The following is a 9953-nucleotide window of genomic DNA, read 5'->3' on the forward strand; positions in this document are numbered from 1 at the left end:
TTAAACAAGAGTCCGTAGGACACTATTCTCCGTGAAGTATTTATAGTATGTACAAGTATTGACCCACACAAATTGCATCTCTGCACAGTCCAAGTAGTGTTTTAGAGAAAGTTAAGAAAAAGTGTTTATCTTTTTCTTTCAATACAGGAGTGGTCAACCTGCTGAAAAGTATGTTTTTACAGCATGGCATAGATGGGATCTAGAAATTCCGGGAAAAGTCACAAAGTTAGATCTAGATGGCCCCTTTTCAATTATCAACGAACCATTCAGCCTTACAACTAAGATGTATCAGAAATCACAAATATGCAGTAAATCCTCTTTCCACAATTTATTGCAGGCCGGCCTGATCTATAGCTATCGAGCTATTTGCAATAAAAAAGGCTAATTTATATTATCGTAACATTTCACGAAGGTCAAAGGTCACCGGATCTAACCACCCGGAAGTGACACTGGCGCGCGCACTTTTCTGAGAGATATTTCTCAACAATCTTTCATCCCCTGCGTAAACTTTTTACATTGTCACAGCCTCCGTATTATAAACTACAAGTGTGGTAAGTTTGAAGGTCCAGAGATATCCCATTTTCACACTGTGCGTAAAAGTGCATCGTCCGTCCCGTGCGCACATACTGTATGCGAGTTGCGAGTGGATACGGCATACTTAATACACAGACTGGAGGTCACTCTGCACATGTTCGCAGCTAAAACTCACAATTCCCGTTGCCGCATTGGTATGTAACTTGGTATATCGTTTGCTAGGTTGCGTGTGGTGATGCACGTTGTCTATTTTTCAATGTAACAGTGACTATACGATCACAGCAAGTAAGGAAGATTTATACCCCGTATCTGCCTGAAGTATTCCAGTCATGCATAACGGATTATAACATGGTCCCTATGGCAGGGCAGTGGGACATAGCATTAATTAAAGGGGTGCAATTACGATATTGGATTGACGTTTAAAGTAGTTATGGTGTAACAAAGCTATTGTGCATCACCACGCCGAACCAGGCAAACGATATGCCAAGTTACACACCAATGCGACAACGGGATCGTGAGTTATAGCTGCGAACGCGCAAACAAATGCATTCCCAATACTCCCAGAAGGAGGTCATCTTTCATACAAGTTAACACCATTCGGCGAAGATATGGGATCACCGAACTCTAGTTACTCCTTGTTTGCACTGAGGATATGGGAATCTTCTTCTATTCCATCTCAGTGTGCATGTCATTTTGATTCCCAGGACACCTTTCTACATTCCGCTGCCTTAAGACAGCTTGACACTCTAGATCTGAACTTATTTCTTCCACATCAATAATTTCTTCACTTTCCAAACATGTAACGTCAGGTTTCTCCATGCAGCTATCAGCTGACTCCCTAGATGTTTCAGTGTCATGATCATCTGACACACCTGATCTGACCTCCTGACATTCATTGGTAGCAATCTGACTGAAATCAGTGGCGTCAGATCCCATCTCATCCTTCCACTCCCTCCTAGCTCTGAGAAGGCCATGGCTATCTGCTGTTTTGTTTTGCACCTTAATCTGTTCAGAATCAGAAGGTGAGTTTGTCTCTGCACCCTCCCCGCCCCCCTCCGTACGGACACGGCCCAACTGTCCCTGCAGTTCGTGCTCTGCACCTACATTGTGCACTGTTGCCGCCATGTCGGCTAAGGCTTTCTGCATCAGCTGCTCTGTCTCGGCTATTTTTTCTTTCAGTTTCTGGAGATCATCTTGGTTGATACGCCCCTTCATTCTTTTCTTCTTTTGTCCAAACAGGGAGAAGCCCTTTTGGCAACTGTTATCTTGCCTTCGTCGCGCTCTCTGATTGCTACTGTCTCTATTCTTCGTGCTGCTACACATGTCATTTTCGCGCCCCTTCCCACCGAACACCTTGTACATGGTGAACAGCACATACGCCCCGATGCCGATACCATAGATCGGCAGCACGGTCGCCATGATGCTCCGTGGCGCTCGGGGAGCTGGCTGCCGGGTCACCCTCTGCGCTGCTGCCCCGGGGAACGGTCCTGGTCGGCCGTCTCTCACCACGTGCGTGTGTACTGCCTGCTCGCTGCGAGAACTTCTTGCCCTTATATTGTCAGCTGCTTGGCTCTTCAACGTTTCAGGATATCGAGATGAATACAGCCAAGGGAGTCCAACAGCGATCAGAAGTACAAGAAGAGCCCCAACAAGCAAAACGCTGAAGGGTGGCATACTCTGCACATGTTCGGGTGCGTAGGCGTACTTGTTCTTGGCTCTGCGGTCCAGTCCCTTCATGATTGCAGGTTGATGAGTCCTCCGCCAAATGTTGTGGTTATTAAATGTTTAGTGCCGCTCCGACATTCGTCCGATCTCTGGCCGATCTCTGGCTGATGTGTCGTTCGTCCGTGATTTCCAGACACACCCAGCTCCAGGAGGACGCTGGTCACGCAGCTCACTCCAGATGGATGATGGGTAATTACTATAGGTAAAAGGTCAGCAGGTTTACGGAAAACCTGGGCTTGGATCCAGACCAGGCTATCTGGCTCGACAGGCTCGATATAATTTCCAAGCAGATCCAACGGTTGCAAAGACCGTATCCAACTGGAAGAAGAAATTTTATTGCTCGGTAGAGGGCATATTGTAGAATTTGGTGGGCAAAAACTACAAATATTCAGAATCTGAAAAATCTAAATTCAGATTCACATTTGTAACTATTTCCAACATGTTCCCGTCATTTTGTCACATTTCCATTATTATTAAACGACGACAACGCAAAGCGCAAAATCTGGCTTATTTGCATATTGTTTATCGGTCCCCATTTTATAACATGCAAATAAGCCAACGTAGAACGCTAAGAAATACCCAAGAGATCGAGTATTTTTTTCAAGACATTCGCACGACACTACAAAGTCGCATCCATACGTGATGAATGTTGCTGTGCAGTGTAGTAAGGTAGATTCAACTAATGATGTCGAAAAATAACCCAAAACAGTGAATTTTGTTTTCTGTTCCGATCACAGTATGCCCCTTCAACTCATCCTCGTCCACCAGGACCTTTCCGCTCTACGTTACATCGCTTTTCCGCGAGCGATGTAACGTAGAGCGGAAAGGTCCTGGTGGACGAGGATGCTTCAACTTGGAAGTGAAGTTAACATTAAAGAAGGGTGCATGCAGCCAACACAGTGACGTGGGGAACTGTCACAGATATAGATCGAAGTTTATTGCAAATACATGCCCGAGGGCTAATTATAAGGACAAACAATAAAAATAATGATGAAAAATACAAGGTTATGTTTTGGGTAGCGTTTGTGTGTGTGTGTGTGTGTGTGTGTGTGTGTGTGTGTGTGTGTGTGTGTGTGTGTGTGTGTGTGTGTGTGTGTGTGTGTGTGTGTGTGTGTGTGTGTGTGTGTGTGTGTGTGTGTGTGTGTGTATGTGTAACGTTATGTATGTAAACTTGAGACGAGCATAACTCGAGAAGGCTTTGATGGACTGTCTTGATATTTGTTATGTAGGTAGGTCTTGATGTGGCGTAGGGTGGCGTAATGGATAGAACATTCGACTGTCAAACAAGGACCCGAGTTCGATCCCGGGCTGCCCCAGACATGTCTGGACATGCGCTCCGACGTTGTGCCCTTGGGAAAGGCACTTAACACTGGCACTTAACACTCAGGTGTAAATGAGTACCTACAATGTAGCTAAGGCCACAGCAAGTAAATTCTATGGATGACATCCTCCGCAGACTCCAAAACTAATGAGATAGGGCGAAAAAAATACAAGGCGGGCAAAAAAAAGATTCCTAACGTTATATTTTCAAATTTTGAGATAATAAATCTTTTTAAACAAGAATTGAGGCGACAAAATATGATATCTCGACCAATTGGTTTTTTTATTCCTGTAGTCAACCAATGAGGTTTCATATATAATATAAAACCTTGATTCAACAGTAAACATGTCCTTGTAGATGTGTATACATCTGAATAGACTAACTACAGCAAATGCAGAAAAGAGCTTGTTGTACCATCATCTGAAGCAAGGAGGTCTATATAACCTCCTTGTCTGAAGCAACTACACTGGGTATTCATATGCGATGAAACACCTTGTGTATACAGCTCAATTAACTAGAACCAAGGACATTATATAATGTCCTTGCTAGAACAAATGCAGAAAACAGCTTGTTATACATGTACCATCATGGGCAGGAACTACACTGGGTATTCATATGCAATGAAACACAGACTGTCAACATTAAACTGTCCTTGAAGATGTGTATACAGCTCAATTAACTAGAACAAACACAGAAAACAGCTTGTCATACCGTCATGGGCAGGAACTACACTGGGTGCAGTGAAACACCTTAGACTGTCAACGTTTACGACATATTTGCCAATTTTTGGCATGTTGACAATTAAATTTCTTTTTTTTTTCAAAATCAGGCCAAAATTAATGAGCGCGTTGATGTCACCCATAAAAATTACTTGCTGTGGCCTAATCTAGGGTTAACCAGTTAATGGAGGTCCCGTGTTTGGGGAGAGCCACACCCCGCGCACGTAAAAGAACTCAGCACACCTTTCGAAAAAGAGTAGGGGCATGCCCCGGTGTGCGATGGTCCAAATCTTTCTGTCTGAAGTTGGTGATTCACTACAAATCACCCGGATGGAGGCCTGGCGAACCTTCCTCTCGTATCAGCCATACGGTGATTTTACACCATTCACCCGGACGGGAGCACTGGCGCATCCCCATTTTGTATGACAGCCAACGAAAGAGTATGTCACCCCGTAAAAAGGGCGGTATAACCACAGGCGGTAGGCAAAGGTATTGTCGTTGAATAGCTGCTGAAGTTCCGATCGTGACGAAGTACTCGGCGCGGGGATCACCCGTGCCGAGCTTCCGAACGAAACCCGAAGCGGTGCCGAAGGCACGAGCGGGGGGTTCGGAGAGCCGAACAGGGTTCCGAACTCTGTCTGAGCGAGCCCCGTAGGGGCGAGACAGTGTTTCTTTGAAAGTAAGAGGTAACTAGCAAAGGACGACGGGAGAAACCATCCCCGCTAATGAGGGGGGGGGGCATTTCCGGAGTGAGCGACGGGAGAAACCGTCTTCGGGAGCATTTGAGCGAAAACATGTACCGCGGCGGTTACCCAACATAAATACCGTAGCCTAAAGCCCGTGGTATAACCCCATCGTAGCGAAAGATAGCTGGTAGATAGCTCTTTGGACAGAGAGTAAGTGGTATAGGTTTGGAACTGCAGGTGCAGGTTTTGCTTCAGACTTTGAAAGGGAGAGAAGGGCTTGATGGATGGTCATGATTTTTGGTATGTAGATAGCTTGAGTGATGATTTACATAATCAAATACATATTATGCAAATCAGTATCTAATTTGCATAATTACAGCAAGCAGCTGGTAACTGAAATCCCTCTATAGTTACTGGGATCATCTTTCGCCCCGCGTTTATGTAGGGCGACAATGTGACTATTACACCATTCCTGTGGAAAATACCCGCAAGACAGGAACAAGTTGAATAATTTGGTAAGTGGTTCAATGAGAATGTGTGAACAGCATTTCAGCATTTCATTAAGAACCAGGTCACTTCCCCAGGCTTTACCGTTTTTAAGATATGATACCGCCTGTTTGGTTTCGTTCCTTTGTATCGTCATTATCTACTAACGCGTCTTCTAACTCTAAATACTCCGGGAAGGAGGATGACCTCCTGACGGAAGTACTGGGTAGTATTGGAAATCTTTTGTTTGCACGTTCGCAGCTAGAACTCACGATCCCGTTGTCGCATTGCTGTGTAACTTGGCATACCGTTTGCCTGGTTGGGCGTGGTGATTCACGATGTCTTTGTTACACCGTAACTGATTTTATCGTCAATGCAATATTGTAATTGCACCCCTATATTGACGCGCATGTGGAACTTCCCTTCCACAGAGACCATGATATAATCCGGTCCGCTATCGCCCAATGCAGTGAGATATAGGTTAGTTTCTTTTCCTGCTTGCTGTGATCGCATAGTCACTGTTGCATTGTAAAATAGACAACGTGCATCACCACATGCAACCTAGCAAACGATATGCCAAGTTACATACCAAATCAACAAGGTGAGTTGTGAGTTCTAGCTGTGAACATGTACATGGTGACCTCCTGATTGTGTGTTAGTTAGTAGGGTGTCCAGTCGTAGCGCGCATACGTGCGCACGGGACGGGCGGTGCACTTTTACGCACAGCGATTTTTAATTTCAAGATCGCCGTATGAAAATGGGAAATCTCTGGACCTTCAAACTTACCACACTTGTAGACTGTAGTATGGAGGCTATGATAATGTAAAAGTTTTACACAGGGGATAAAAGATTGTTGAGATATGTTTCTCAGAAAAATGCCCGCGGGCCGCAGAAGTCACTTCCGGGTACTACCTGGCCTTGTCAACCGCTTTTTCTCGGTCCCGATTTTTTTCCCCTTATGCACAAGAGTAAAGCAGCCTGCCCAAGGCTTAAAATCAGTATTTCAGATATGAACATTTTAATGGCAAATTTAGATTCACCAAGTGCCAAAACCCCTAAGAAGTGTGGTATATTGATTTTCATGTGGAGGGTAATGTTGTTTTGGATATGTCCGTTGACCCTTGACCTTCGAGAAATGTTACAAATTATCCATTTTGTAACATTTTTTTGCAAATAGTGTGATAGCTATAGATCAGGCATGCCTGCAATAGATTGTGTAAAGAGAATGTACTACATATTTGTGATTTCTTGAACATCTTAGTCGTGGGCTGAATGGTTCTTTAATGATCACTCTTCAAAAGGGGGCATCTAGATCTTGATTTGTGACTTTTCCCAGAATTTCTAGATCCTATCTGTGTCATGCTGTAAAAACGTAATTTTCAGCAGGTTGACCTCACCTGTATTGAAAGAAAAAGATAAATAAACACATTTTCTTTACTTGCTATAAAACGCTACTTGGACTGTGCAGAAATACACTTTGAGTGGGTCAATTCTTTAAATTTTCTAATTACCGCAAGTTAAAAATGCACTTTTTTGTCTCCACATACAGCCCACGATTCCGTTGCTGCATAGGCATGTAAGTTGGTAAATCGTCTGCTGGGTTGCGTGTGATGATGCACGTTGTGCATTTTTAACCGTAATAGTGTAAGATGAACATATTATGATGTGAGTTTGCGTGTTTGAAGAAGGTATGTATTGGGCCCGGGTCGCTTATAGCAGCCGCCCGTAACCAGTCAGCCCCGGACAGCTGGACAGCTGGAGTTTTGGTTATACAGACTAGGTACATGATAGTATCACTTGTTACGATATCATAGTTGATATATATGTTTGATTTGTCGGTGTATGGTAAGTTGATCAAGACCCATTTCATGCATTTATCTTACAACTAGCAGGTCAGTAGCAAAGGAAATTAACAAACACCTCACCCACAATGTGCACACTATAAATACTTCACGGTGAATTCCGTCCTACGGACTCTTCTTTATTTTTGATTGCGTTTCGAAACTGATAGGGGTTTCTGGGACATTCAGTCGATGATTCTCTCCATATAGGCTTTTAAAGTGTGAATGGAGAGATTCGTCGGGAATTGTTACCTGAGTTGAGATTTTGTCTTTTGACTTGAAGTCTTTTAAAAGTGTCCAGGAGACTGAGGGATTGTCACTAGAAAATGTGCTAAGTTGTTTAAAGATAGCATCTTCATAGTCTTTTTTAGTTATTCGTATTAGTCTGGTATAATGTTTTTTCTTGATAAAGTAGGAGCCTCTGATAAATGGATCACGAAGATTGTTTGACAGCACGCGTCTGGCGGACGCACAGGTCTGGTCGAACCATTTTTTCTTGTCTTTTTGAGAAGTGAAGAGAGGACTGGGCCAGAAAAGTTGGGAGAATTTAACACTTTTTACGGCACTTATCTTGATCTCCGGCACATATCAGATCGGAATTCACCTTGGATTTCTGCAGCATCTATTCAGAACTTTGGACCACAGTCACACAGAACTCGGACTCCATTTCAAGATTTCCACCGAAAGAGGTGTTTCGTCACACCTAAGAATTGTACATTCCGGTACACTGACTTGCATATATTCAGTAAGCTCAGGTGGCATCGCATGTATAACCACAACGCTCCTTCACCACTCATCAGCCTACTCCCGGGACCGTACGTACACCGACGTGAAACCCGCTTGTCAAGATCACAACACTGCTCTGGAACCCGTCAAGTCGTCCACAACGTCCCACAGAAGAACATTCCTCCCAGCCACCGTCAAACTCTGGAACTCTCTGCCACAGGACATTGTGACTCTTAAGGACGAATGCAAGTTTAAGTGCAGTATAAATCGCCACCTTAGTGTCCCTCGCCAGCGCCCTAATATATAGATATGGGTCAGCTGCTAAGCTAAGGCATGGTGCTAAGCATAGAAAAAAAAGTCAAGTAAGTCAAGTCAAGTCAGGTGGTATATGTATAACTACTAAGTCTTCTTGATAAAAGCATCAAAATGCAACTCTTTCGATTCGACTCATGTGTCCAAGGAATTCGAACCAGGTACGGCCAGTTGAATTCCCTATCCTAACCCGTCTGGAGCAAGTGTGTCAAACAGGGCAGTTACCACGCTTACAAACGGAGATGGGACTGTACTACAATTATAACGACTGGGCAAAATCGACCGACGACCCAAATGTCCCTTGTACCGCCGCGGGGTTCCTGGACCTGAGATGGTCTCCAAGCAGATATATCTAACCAAGGACTTCCTTGATCTAACGGTGGCAAAGACCGTATCCAACTGGCAAAAGGAGTTTTCATAGCCACCGAAGATCTGCCTTCAGTTGGTTTGGTGGCTGTGAGAACTCCTTTTGCCAGTTGGATACGGTCTTTGCCACCGTTAGATCTGCCTGGAGACAGTTAACGGTATGGCACGACGAAGAAGAAGTGCGGCATATTTGGCCCAGTCGCTGCTGAAATTGTTGACCGAAACACTTACCTTGACACACCTGGACTACTGCACAGCGGTTTGGACTTCCACTTCACAAAAAACATCAATGCACTACAAGTAATGCAGAATAAGGCGGGGAAACTTATTCTGGGATCTTACCGCATATCGGTCAGGCAAATGAACAGTGTTTTATCGTGGCAGACGGTTATGGAGAGACTCTACTTTAGCAACATGTGTACTTTCCATAAAATCCTCTTTTTCAAACAACCATCCACCCTCTACAGTAAACTACATCTCGTATCTCACCAACACACTTACAGCACAAGGTCTGTGCAAAACGCAATGATTTCAAACTACCCAAACCAAAAACAACATTTGCAACAAAGTCTTTCCTGTACACTACCGGTGTCTTTCCTGTACACTACCGGTGTACAAAATCATACAATACTCACATGACATCAGATCATCTGTTCCATCCTCATTCAAAATACACATCAAAGACAGAATGAAAACGGACACAAACATTATGAACTGGTAGCAAATTGAAATTTATGTAAATATGTATATATTATGTAATGTTATGTGTATGTGTTCCAATGCAATGTCTATGTTATGTGACTCCAGGAAGAGCAGGAAATCGGCAAAGACTCTTCAACTGTTTAAACGAACATATAGAGAAGAACATATGACTTATTGATAAGTTCCTTTCACTCCTCAATGAATCATTATGCTTTCTACTTGTTTTTATTTGATATGATTTGACGATTAGAGTGATTTTTGATATGAGTTCTCCTATAATTTACACATTGATATGCAAATTCCGTTACATTTAAGTTTGTTTCATTGTTTTGACTCTCCATTATGTTTTGATTCAATATATTTCTAGTCTTTTGAATTATCGTTACTTCGTTTATCAGCTAATTATGATTTCTTTTCTTTGTTGAAGACTTATATTTCCAAGTTAACCTTTATTGCTGTATTATTTGTCATTATTTGATACTTTTAAATGTTGCTTTGTATTTACATGTAAGGGGTTTTACTCCCCAGAAATCTT

This window comes from Branchiostoma lanceolatum, chromosome 10 (genome assembly GCF_035083965.1).
Source record: "Branchiostoma lanceolatum isolate klBraLanc5 chromosome 10, klBraLanc5.hap2, whole genome shotgun sequence".
NCBI classification, from domain to species: domain Eukaryota; kingdom Metazoa; phylum Chordata; class Leptocardii; order Amphioxiformes; family Branchiostomatidae; genus Branchiostoma; species Branchiostoma lanceolatum.